Below are 13,167 nucleotides of genomic sequence, written 5' to 3' on the forward strand. Positions count from 1 at the left end.
TGTGCTTAATATAAAGTGATTTCAGTGGGAGTTAAGCACATGCTGTGTCCATGGAGCACATGCTTATGTGCTGTCCTGAACTGGGATGGACTTAAGCATGTGCTTAAGTGCGTTCCTGAACTGAAGCCATAATTTATTCAGTGATGCAATAACTGATGTGGAGACATTTCTTCCCGACTGAAATGATGATCAGTTTATGCCACAATGCTATTATTTGTATAGCACCAATAGAGTGCTAGGGTAAGGATACCACTCTGAGACAAAAGCTTTCAAAAGCTATAGTACCCATGTTCCATTATATTTTTTATTACATCTGCTCAGAAACTATCCTTCATTATTATATTACAGTTGTGAGATATGGAATCTAGGGAAGTTTAATCTGAATACACCTTCCCCTCTGCCCCCAAAGAGGAGAAATGAATTGCAGTTTGAGTTTTGTGCAATATTTGAAAAGGTTCTTTTGTATTAATTGCATCATAGATACATGAAGGTTTAAAGCCAAATAAAAGTGAAGCGTAGTGACACAGGCAGATGGAGTTTCCTAATGCTCATATTTTGACATTGAGAGTAAGGGGTCACATCTCAGAAGAAGAGAAATCCCTGTTTGACCATTTGTAATGTTCCATATACCATTGCTGCTATGCTACACGTATACTGTACACAGGACGTGTGGAATTCTGAGGTGTTTAAAGTGCAAATTCTGCTGTGGGGTTACTGAGACTCTGCGTCACTGATGATTCTGTGTGCTCGCTTTGATATCTCCTGGCAACTATGATCTCCAAATGTGCTTTTATATCATTATAAGTCTGCATGCTATGCTTACTGTCTTTTCCTCAAATAAACATCACAGTGCTGTGTTGTTTGCATGACAAAGAGCAGAATACCAAATCTTCGGAGCCACAGAGAAGGATCTCAAGGTGGAGATCAAATAGGTTTGCCAGAGTTCCCCTCGTTACCTTTCCATTTTACCCTTGATTTTCTTGTCCCAGGAACAAACTACAACTATACTTGATGCTTTCTGTGTTAACATAATTAAACTGAAAGAAAAAGCTAAGTCTGTGTGTCATAGAAGCCATGATCATTTTGTCACACTACTGATTTAAGCAAAGGTTACATGGAGTGAAAATATTGTGTTAAAATCTTTTCTAGTTGTGGTTGAGTCTGATTCTATAGACAGCACTTAAATCTTTCTTGGATCTCTTGTATTAGTCATGTTTTTGAACAATTTACTCTGAGCCCAAACATTAATTCTATTGCAGCTCTGCCAGCTTAAGCACTGGAATCTGCTCAACTTTTACTAAAGCTGGATGATCCTGAATCAGAATAAAGCTATATGGGTATAATAATAGTTAAGTGCCACCTTACTTAAGCCTTACTAATTATTTCTGCAAAAGCTGGCTGATATTTACATCCAACCAATTAATCATATTAATTCAAACAAGCCTTTTTGTTTTCAAGGTGCTGGGTGAGGGGAAATGATCAGCGCAAATAGAGGGGGAAAGAATAGAATCTAAAAGTGCACTGTCAGGTTAAAAATCACAGAGCTTGATCCAATGCCTATTGAAGTTAATGGAAAGATTATCATTGACACATTGGCATGGCCGGCATTAGGGGGTAGGAAGCAGGGTAACTGCTCAGGGCCCCACACTACAGGGGGCCTCATGAAACTAAGTTACATCATCTCTACAGAGTTACTATCGGTAAATGTAATGCGAGTATTACAGTCATTTAATCTCTCAGAGGTTTTGAAACTGTGGGGTGTGCCTCTTTAGGGGGTGGGGAGGGGTGAGTGGCAACAGCAGGTGGCTCAGGCTTCAGCCCTGGGCAGCATGGCTCGAGCTTCGGCTTGAGCGGAGTTGGGGCCCACTCCTTAGTTTCTGTCCTGGGCTCCAGCGAGTCTAACGCCGACCCTGCATGTTGTGTTGTTGGATTTAGCAAGACATCTGTTTCTTTATCAGTGCTACTATTAACACCTTGGATGTGTTTTAAACTGAAAAAAACAAAACAAAAAACTTAAGTCCAAAATATTTTCCACTCTCTAATGTGCTTTGTTTACTTTTAGCATTGGAACATGAAAATCATTGTAATCCGTTTTGCTTTCAGATTTGAAGTTGCTCCTATGTTTGAATTGCAAATACTGCAGGGTAATACTCATTGCTATAACAACTATTTCTATTGGTACTTAAAAAAAATGCAATGTTTCTGTTGTTCTTAGGCTTTGTAAAACCTCATTTTACAAAATTTTAATGTCAACCACATTGGAGTTAACTGTGTCCTGTAAACTCCTCTAGACACTGTCATACAAAAGAATAATGAAGGAAACTTTAAAAATCTAGAGAATAGCAAATTGTGCTGCATAAGGTAATTGTTTTGGGATTGCAGTGTACTCGGGATCTTGTACTTGCCATTCATATAAAATAGCACAATGCATTCTGAGGAACATTAAAAGCAGCATTGCAAGTATTAGATCATTCTTACTTTTCCAAAGTCACCAAATATATATATTTTTTTAACAAAAGAGAAATGTCAAAAGTATAATATTATACTGAATTAGGTTACAAATACCTCCTTAAGCAAGTGTTACCGTTAGAGATTGTTACATTTTTCTTTGAATAAACAAAAGGGATAAAATCTTTTATTCGTATAAGTATTTTTCAAATAAACTATGCTGTTTGCCATGGTGATGGGTTATTGCATTCCTCATCACTCCTGAAACACAGAGGGATATTTGCATGTAACCCCATATATTGTATGCACTGATGAAATATAACCATTTAAAGGCACTTCACATTTAAAAATAAGATATGATGTAACAGTATTAATGAGGTCAATGTATGTCAGCAATGCTATAGTAACTTTAAATAGGATTTTAAAGCTCCATATGTCTATTCAATTGATTCACTGTCTCAAAGAACATGCTGCAGATAGGGAGGGAGCAAGAAACGCCAAGAGATATTTCGCAACAGACAGTATTATAACTGCTAAACAGGTCATTATTTATACTCATGTACGTACTCCACTCAAACCATCATTGTCCTGAAACTGAACCAGGGCTTCTTAGACGAATACATGATCAAAATATAATAATTTGTGAAAACATTCGTGAACCATTCACGAATATATATAAATGATCAAAGTGATTAAAACAGTGAATTGCACATACATGGATCCATGGTCACAGCAGGGGTTATTATGGTTGCTTATTACTGATGTGGAAGAAAATAAAGGCAAGAATACGCATAGCCACTCTTAGGCACATGTGTGTGTATGTGTATGTGCAGCAATCATTCTTTCCCAAATGAATTCATTATTGGCTCTTATGATGACCAGCTGCCTTGCTTTAGACAATTCTCATAGATGCCTTCAGAAAAATTGTAAGAATGGCTTTTGGGGACAAGGTACCATCCAGCTGTAAGATACAGATATTTTAGGCCTGGATCTAGAAAGGAAGTTTAAGGGAGAAACTGATAGTTTTAAAAAAAAATATTTAGGGATACCTTAGACCCTCTTTAATGTTTAATATCCACTGTATCCTTCCTTCTTGGCAGAACCAATTTGTAGGCCCAGCCCACTTATTATATTCTAATTTTAGGGTTTCCCCAACTCTGTTCTATGTCCCCTGTGATGGTTGGAATATGAATCATTTGTATGCAGTTAGGGATGATCCTCAAAAGAGGTGAATGCTTGTTTCCTGTCATCTGAGTTTTTTCTTGTGTCTTTCTCTGCCTTCCCCATGGCTCTCTCGTAGGTTCCAGTTTCATCCTCTTACTCAGTTACCCACATACCTCAGATTCTGATTAATCCATTGAAGGGAGATCTAGTAACCTCTCTGTTCTATACAGGCTACCTCTAAATTCACATTGTTTGCGCTCTGGAACTGTGTGTGTTCAGCACCTTACGTGGCACACAGCCCTTGCTATTAAAGCACAGATGAGGCTATCAGAGCCGCTGCTAAAACTTCCTTGCCCAGCAATGCAATCTTCAAAGAGGAAGGGAGTGTCAGACTGGGATTTTTGGATGGTTGCAGGGATGGAGTCCTGTTTGGGGTATTAGGATCCTTCGTTAATTTTGGAAAAAACTTCAGATGCATTTCAGAGACTGGACAATGATTCGGGCTGTTTACAGTGTGCTTTATTCATTCTTATTTATAACTATCACTGCAGTCAGTATAAAGTAGCGAGCACCATGGGAGACCCAAGAGAAGCTATTTATAAAAAGATGGAACATTAAAGAAACAGGGATATGATCATGCAACCCTTATGTTAACAGACCTATTAAAGTCAATGGGACTAGCCATGCAAACTCTATGGCCTCATTCACTAGTGCATTTAAACATGATTAACTTTAAGCATCTGTGTATTCCCACCCAAGTCAATGAAAGTGAGTAATCCTATTGACTTTCAGGTTTTTAAATGCTTTCCTGAACTGGGGCCTGTTTGTTATGTGGTAATTGTTACTCAAATATTTAGAGTCTGAATTTACACATGCTTACTCATGCAAGTAGCATTTCTCACATGTTTAGTCTGCCTGACTTCAATGGGTCTCACATGAGTAAAGTTTTGTATCACATGCGTCTGCTGATCAAAAAAATTCAAATGAAACATTTTTCTTTTGGAAAATAGGTTTCCATCAAAATTTTCCACAGGAAATTATCAATTTTGTCAGAATTTTCCATTGAAAAATTGAAACCAAATGTTTAATTTCCAATTGGGTCAACTTTAATGTCTGCAGCTATCTGAGCTGTTGCAATGCCTCATTGAAGTTGCAGGTTTCAGAGTAGCAGCCATGTTAGTCTGTATCCGCAAAAAGAACAGGAGTACTTGTGGCACCTTAGGGCAGGTCTTCACTATAGGGGGGGGTCGATTTCAGATACGCAAATTCAGCTACGCGAATAGCGTAGCTGAATTCGACGTATCGGAGCCGACTTACCCCGCTGTGAGGACGGTGGCAAAATCGACCTCTGCGGCTCCCAGTCGACGGCGCTTACTCCCACCTCCGCTGGTGGAGTAAGAGCGTCGATTCGGGGATCGATTGTCGCATCCCGACGAGACGCGATAAATCGATCCCCGAGAGATCGATTTCTACCCGCCGATTCAGGTGGGTAGTGTAGACCTAGCCTTAGAGACTAACAAATTTATTTGAGCATAAGCTTTCGTGGGCTGTAGCTGTATGCTCAAATAAATTTGTTAGTCTCTAAGGCTAGGTCTACACTACAGCGGGGGTCCGACCTAAGATACGCAACTTCAGCTACGTGAATACCGTAGCTGAAGTTGCGTATTTTAGGTCGGCTTACCTGGCGGTGAGGACGCGGGAAAGTCGACCGCTGCCGCGCTGCCGCCGACTCCGCTGCCGCCTCTTGCCGAGGTGGATTTCCGGAGTCGACGGCAGAGCGATCAGGGATCGATTTTACCGCGTCTTCACTAGACGCGGTAAGTCGATCCCCGATAGACCGATTGCTACCCGCCGGATCGGCGGGTAGTGAAGACAAAGCCTAAGGTGCCACAAGTACTCCTGTTCTTATTGAAGTTGTAGTTTCAGGTCCGTTGTGTCTCTAATTTCCCCTGTCCTCCCCAGCCAGACTACATTGCCTATAATGAACTATGGCCTCTTCCTCTTGGTGTGCCACCACAGGGAATCAAGTCAACAAACAAATGAAATGTTTAGATTCAGGAATATTGAAACATTTTCTTTTGATTGAAAATGTCAAAGTGTTTCATTTCAACATTTGAATTGAAGTTTTTCTCAAACTTCTGTTCCATAAAAAGGTTCAATATTTTTCAGTTCTAGTTTGTAGGATTGAACAATTAGGCTGTAACGTGATCACACAGTGTGGGCACTAAGTTAGAGATCCAGAGCTATGTAAAGACCTTGTGCATTTCCCATGCTGTCTGTGAGAGCATGGTTTTGAAACCTGAGAAATTACTGATACCTGAGGGCTACCTGATGCATTAAAAGTTATGGCAAAATGATTATTTTTAAATGAATATTCATTTTTGAAGCTTTGCAGAACAAATCAGCTGCAAAGGGCAGGAAAAATTCATCCAGAATAAAATTCAATCCTGTACAGAGGTCTCGTGCACAACCTATCCATGACTTATTTCATAATCAAAGGATAGGACATTGGTGATGGCTAGGTCTTATACTGGCCCTGCACAGAGACATGTTAATTTCACCCCCAAGGAGCAAAATTATTTTTAAAGTTACACTATCAACATAAAAAAACATGTTTAAAATATGTACATCTATATAAATGCATACATGCCTTATTATGTTATTCATACCACCTTTGGATTATTTATGTGGAAAGAATAAGAAAACTAATGAACTTTTCAGCATTTGTGCTGTTTATTACCCTTTTGCATTATATTCTACTCGGATAATGTAAGTATTCGCGACAGGTTAATTTTTGTTTTTGTTCTAATTTTCTGTTCACTTTCAATATTTAGTACTAGGAAAGTCCTTAGTCAAAAGAATGCAACCACCCTTTGTAGAGGAAGGGACACAATGATCTAGAACAGTGTTTCCCAAACTTGGGACGCCGCTTGTTTAGGGAAAGCCCCTGGCGGGCCGGGCCGGTTTGTTTACCTGCTGCGTCCGCAGGTTCGGCCGATCGCGGCTCCCACTGGCCGCGGTTCGCTGCTCCAGGCCAATGGGAGCTGCTGGAAGGGGCGACCAGTACGTCCCTCGGCCCGCGTCGCTTCCAGCATAGAATAGTAGTTTACAGTGAGTGCTTTCATCCAAGGATTTCAACATGCTTTACACACAGCAATTAATTAATCTTCATAATATCCTTAAGCATAAGGAAAGCATTATTGGATCCATTTTACAGATAGGGAAATGGAGGTTAAGTGATATGCCCAAGGTCACACAGTGAAGATGGAGGAGTCAGAAATTATTAGCTTTCTCTCCTGCGCTTTAACTAGAAATCCAGACTCTGACTTGAACTGAAACCACTGATTCATAATCAAATTTCAATTCACTAGGTCTTATTAACCACACACACACTCAGTCACTATTATTGATAAATGATGTCAATAATAATAATTAATGCACTTTCATTAGGCCTGATCCAAGCTCACTGAAGTCAGTTTGAGTCTTTCCTTTGATTTCAGTAGGATTTGGAACAGGCACATTAGGCCAAATTTTTAAAGATATTTAGATGCTTAAAGATGGGTACCAAGTACTTTTGAAGATCCCAGTAGAAGCCTGTCTGCCTCTTTAGGAACCTAAATAATTTTTAAAATCTGGTCCGTTGTAAATGATAAATCAAGTGTGGTCTGATAAATTGAGGGCAACTGACAAGGGAAATATTTGTTGTAGTTAACCTAGCAATAGATTGGTTCAAATCTGATTTATTTGGATCTATGGTCTATCATGTATAATTGGAACAAGTTCCAGGACAGAAATAAAATTATAAACTCACAGATGTTAAACAGAAAAACACTAAATTTTCAAATAGTGGCTGACCATTATTATTAATTACTTATTTGAACTACTCTAGCAAATGATAACATCTAATGCTGACCATTATGAATACTCTACATCTTTGTGCTTACAATGACTAAGTGTGCACATAGAAATTCCCATTTGTGTGCACAAATGCAGGATTTATGCATGATAATGTTGCATATGCATTTTGAAAAATGTCTAGCCTACTCCCACCTCTCCTCCCACCCTTCATATGCATAGGATTGTATCCTGTAGGGGAAAAAACAAAACTGTAGTGCACATGTAAAATCATTTCCCTTGGTCATTTGTGGCATTTTTAATCTCCTCTGGTTCGAATTATACGTTGTTTTTGATGGTTAAAAATATGTAAAAGTGGCATGTGCCATAATTTATAGCTATGGTTTTGAGTTGTAGGTTGTAATCTGCATATGTATATTCTTGGGAACGTGCCAGTTTTCCCCTGGTTTTGTGTCCCCTGGTTCTGGCCAGATTCACTGGAATTTGGATGGGGCATCACTCAGAAGACGTATGTACCAAAGCATCTGATGAATCTGGCCTGAGATCTCCATTTGTAACAAAACATGAAACTAGGTGAGTTTTGCATGAGCCCATTGCGAACATTTCACTCAACTTGTGTGAAAAGCCAGGAGAAGGGAGGCAGCATACAAAACATGGAACATGAATAAATAGATTTCTCACCCTTCAAGGCATACACTAGATTTATCATATTGCCTGTGGAGAATGACACAGGGATAAATTGTTGGATGGCTTTGACATACAGCTCCTATATCCCATTTACCATGGTTATATCAGTTAAATGGTCATGTCAAAGTGGCACATTCAGGGCGCAGCTGTGATGCTGGGCAGCCGTGTGGATTTGAACTCCAGCAGCCACTTGTCAAGGTATTTTTAAAAGGAAATAACACCAGGTGAGCTATAAGGTGGTCAGGTCAAATGTTCCACTTTTTTAATGTGCTGAAGAACCTGGTCACTATGTCTTGCAGAGTTTTATATGCCTCTGATGGACAAGTAGAGGCTACAGTTGGCTATTTCTGACTAGGGAAATGAAAACTCTCATACTCCATAAGTGAAAAGGTTTTGCTTGTTTGCAACATGTTTTCCACCATACTTTGATATAATTTAAAAGGTTTCTTCTAAGTACGGTAGCTTGTGACATCTGACGATCAATCCACCTCCTTGCCTATTGCATGGACAGAGATAGTGTGCCGCTCAACAGAGGATGTCTGCTGTTCTGTATTCCATCCCTTCCATCCCCTTTAAAGGTGTGATGGAGATGGATAAGAGGCTTGGTACTGGATACTGAACATTTCACTTCTGGGTCACCAGTTTAAATTTGAACAACATGAATGGTGACTGAATGTTGTTACCATCTCGTGATTAGTGGTTTATGTGACATGAGCTGGTGATCTCACTCCATTTCCATCCCAGAAAATATTCTCACATTTGATGCTAGCCTCCTTGGCAATCTCACTGTGGGCACAATCTCAGAATCCTATTTCTTGAAGCATTTTGAGACTCCTACAGGATATTACACTTGGCCCTTCAGATGTATGTGTTCTTTTCAAATGATATCGCTGTGTTTCCCAACTCCACATAATTCTTCTCCTCACTCAGCCCCTACCGCATTGCTGGTATTGAGTCCAGACTGGAACTGCTGCCCTCTGCACATATGATTTTCATGTGGTATTATATTTATATAATTATTTTTTCTTAAATATATGGAGATATACCTATCTCATAGAACTGGAAGGGACCTCGAAAGGTCATCGAGTCCAGCCCCCTGCCTTCACTAGCAGGACCACGTACTGATTTTTGCCCCAGATCCCTAAGTGGCCCCCTCAAAGATTGAACTTATAACCCTGGGTTTAGCAAACCAATGCTCAAACCACTGAGCTATCCCTCCCCCCTGAAGCAGATCAATCTTTCTCTCTGCTTTTGTTTAAAATAAAACTCCTACCCTAATGATATTCATTTTCTTTTAGAGCTACTGCACTTGACAATGGTACAGATACCTATTTTCTCCCATTTGTCTTTGCTATAACATGCTACCATTAACAGTACACAGTTGTGGTGGCTGTCTTCTTTAGTTTCTTGTACTGTGACACTGATTTGAGGGGTAGGTGATGGGAGTGGAGTTGATGTTCTTATTCATACTCCAACATCTCTACCACATGAGAATCATCACTGACCACATTTAAATGTGCAAGCTACCTCATCTCCCAATACACTTCCTCTTTCCACTCTTGAACAACAGGAATGGGCAGAAGAGAGGACAGTTGTGTTATAATCAAACTATTTTTACAATGATTTATTTGTATTGCAATAGCATCCCAGGGATCCACTGAGGGTCAGAACCCCAATATGTTAGATGGTGTACAAAGTGAGATTCTCTGCCTCAATGAGCTGACAGCATACATGAAATTGAGAAAGGGTATCATCTGGAAAGTAACACTATGAATGATAACAAAGAGTAATCAAAGATAATTTATAGTCAAAGGCTTGTTAGAGGAACAACCCAAGGGAAGAGAAGGATGAATCATTGCTAAGGGGAAAGGGACCAATGGTTAGATTAAGTGTCTTGGTGCTCTTGGGTGACTTCAACTTTCCCGTTATTTATAAAGGAAAATGTGTACTGAAGCAAAAGTTCTTGGTACATATATTTTAAAAATGATAAAGGATACTTTCAAAACACTCAGAAGTTGAAAAAGACACAAAGAGGAATGTCCATCAGAGATCTGATTCCAACAGAAATTATATTAATAAGTGGAGGACACCTGACACTTGTGGACATGAACTAACTGGGCTGAATATTGAGCTGGTACAACCCCTTTGAAGTCAATGGAGTAACATCAATACAGAATTTGGTCCACTGAGCTTAGCACAATAAAAGATGAAACCATGGGCAATGAAATAGACCATGAAACCATGGTCCATCTAATAGTTTGATTAAGGGACAGTGAATCAGGAATCCAGGACTGTATTCTAGACCTAGGTGAATCCCTGATTTTTCTGTTTGTCACAGTACCAAAATATTGAACAAATATTTCAATTCAGGTTGAACTAAATCTGAAAAAAATCAGAATTTTTCGAGAATCAAAAATAGCTATGTCAGGTCTGTTCCGGAGTGAGGACATGACCCTGGATCTCCCACCTCCCGGTGAGTACTCGAGCCAATGGTCTGAAGGTTATGGGGGAGGGAAGGAAACCATCCTCCTTCTCTTCTGGCCATACTGTGAATGGCCAAAACAATTCATGTCAAATTTGCAAATATTTTTGGGTTGACCAAAACTGCATTTTCTGTCAAATAAAAAAGTCATCCAAAAACACTTGTCCATCTTTACTCTAATCCCAACCCTTGCCATTAACTCAGTGTCTGATCTTGAGCAAGTAGCTTAACCTACTTAGAGTTCCATAACTTAACATTTTTTCTGATGCTTAATTAATTTGGCCCCAAATGTTCAGAACTGAGTGCCTAAAATTAAGATCTTAAATGCATATTTAAATATATACAAAATACAAGACTAATAAATGGATGGCAAATTCCAGGGTCTTCCATGGGATTTGTGGGAATGAGCACTGTTAAAAATCTGGCCATTTAGAATTAGGCGCTTAAATATTGAGTAAGGAACCTAACTTTAGGCCTCCAGGTTTAAAAATGTTTGCCTCAATATTTGTTAAGAGCAACTAGGATGAAAGTTGCTATATAATTGCCATTATTTTGTATGCCATAAACTTCAAAAGAGTATGTTCTTACTGAAACACATACCACAAAGGGCCTAGAAATACAGGAACTCCTCACTTAAAGTCGTCCTGGTTAACTTTGTTTCGGCTGTTTCGATGTTAAATTGCTGATCAATTAGGGAACATGCTCGTTTAAAGTTGTGAAATGCTCCCTTCTAATGTCCTTTGGCAGCAGCCTGTTTTGTCCACTGCTTGCAGAAAGAGCAGCCCCTTGCAGCTAGCTGGTGGGTGGTTGGAAGCAGGGTGGACAAGCAGCCCCCCTACCTAGGGTTACCATATTTCAGCAAGCAAAAAAGAGGACGGGAGGAGCCCCGCCCCTGTCCTGCCCTGGCCCGGCCCCATCCTGCCCTAGCTCCGCCCCTGCCCCTCCCACTTCCCCCCCTCAGAACCCCCAACCCTCCCGCCGCTCCTTGTCCCCTCCTGGGACCCCTGCCCCTAACTGCTCTCCAGAACCCCACCCCCTACCTAAGCCTCCCTGTTCCTTGTCCCCTAACTGCCCCCTCTTAAGACCCCCCCCCAAATGCCCCTCAGGACCCTACCCCCTACCTGTACCCTGACTGCCCAAAACCTTATCCACACCCCCACCCCCAGAAAGCCCCCCCCCCGAACTCCCGACCCCCCACCCGTCTCTTGACTGCCCCCTCCAGAACCTCCCTGCCCTTTCTCCGACCCCCTGGCCCCCTTGTTGTTGGCCTTCGCCTAATGTCTCTGAACTTGCTCAGGAACGGCCTGAGCCACTCGTCCCGGCACGCTGGGCAGCAGTGGGGGAGGAGCTCCAGACTGCTGGAGGCGATCTGCGAATGCAGGGAGGGAGGGAGTGATCTCTGCTGCAGGGGGGAGGAGGGGCTCTCGCTGGCTGTCGGAGCCCCATGTAAGTGGCACCATCCGGCCGGCTGCCCTGTTAGCCGCGCGCGCTCTGCATGCGAGGGGGGGGGGGGAGTCCGGACATTTACAAATTCCCCCCGGACGCTATTTTTAGCTCAAAAAGCCGGACATGTCCAGGGGAATCTGGACGAATGGTAACCCTACCTCTACCAGCTCCGCACTCCCCTAAGTTACCAGTGCAGCAGCTGTCCCTCCCCCCACTGCCATGTGCTGCTCCTGCCCTCTGCCTTGGAACTGCTCCCAGAGATTCCTGCTTGCTGTATGGGGGGAGGGGGAAGAAGGGGGGCTAATGTCACGGTGTCTCCCCCTCCCCCCTGCTCCTGCACCCCGCTTACCCCATCTTCCATAGAGCAGGGGGGGACACATGACTGAGGAAGGGAGCTTCCAGGCAGTAGCTGCCATCTCAGGTCTCAGCAAGCTGATTTATTTAACAAGCAGTGTACTTAAGCCTGGGGTCAGCTACTTAAAGGGGAAATGCACATTTTCTCTCTCACACACAGGGTGTGTGTCTCTGTCTGCCCTCCCTCCTTTCCTGCTGCCTTGTAGAGTGTTGTGAGAGTTAACACTTGAGGGCTCAGTCAATTGCTAGTTCATTTAGCAGTAAGGTATTCCCTGGGAAATATCCCACCCTCTGACTCCTCCACCTCAACCAAGCTTCACAATCATCATCACTGTGTACCAGTATTAAATTGTTTGTTTAAAACAGGAGTACTTGTGTCACCTTAGAGACTATGCTCTAATAAATTTGTTAGTCTCTAAGGTGCCACAAGTACTCCTGTTCTTTTTGCGGATACAGACTAACACGGCTGCTACTCTGAAACCTGTCATTATGCAAGGCACTGCATTTAGCCGTATGGAGTGGAAATCCATCAACTTCATGAAAAAACTCGTAATGCTCTAATAAATTTGTTAGTCTCTAAGGTGCCACAAGTACTCCTGTTCTTTTTGCGGATACAGACTAACACGGCTGCTATTCTGAAACCTTTGTTTAAAACGTATACTGCATGTGTGTATACACACGCAGTATACGTTTTATATATAATATAGTCTTTTGTCTAGTGAAAAAAAATT

Source organism: Emys orbicularis, chromosome 2 (assembly GCF_028017835.1).
Source record: "Emys orbicularis isolate rEmyOrb1 chromosome 2, rEmyOrb1.hap1, whole genome shotgun sequence".
Taxonomy (NCBI): Eukaryota; Metazoa; Chordata; order Testudines; family Emydidae; genus Emys; species Emys orbicularis.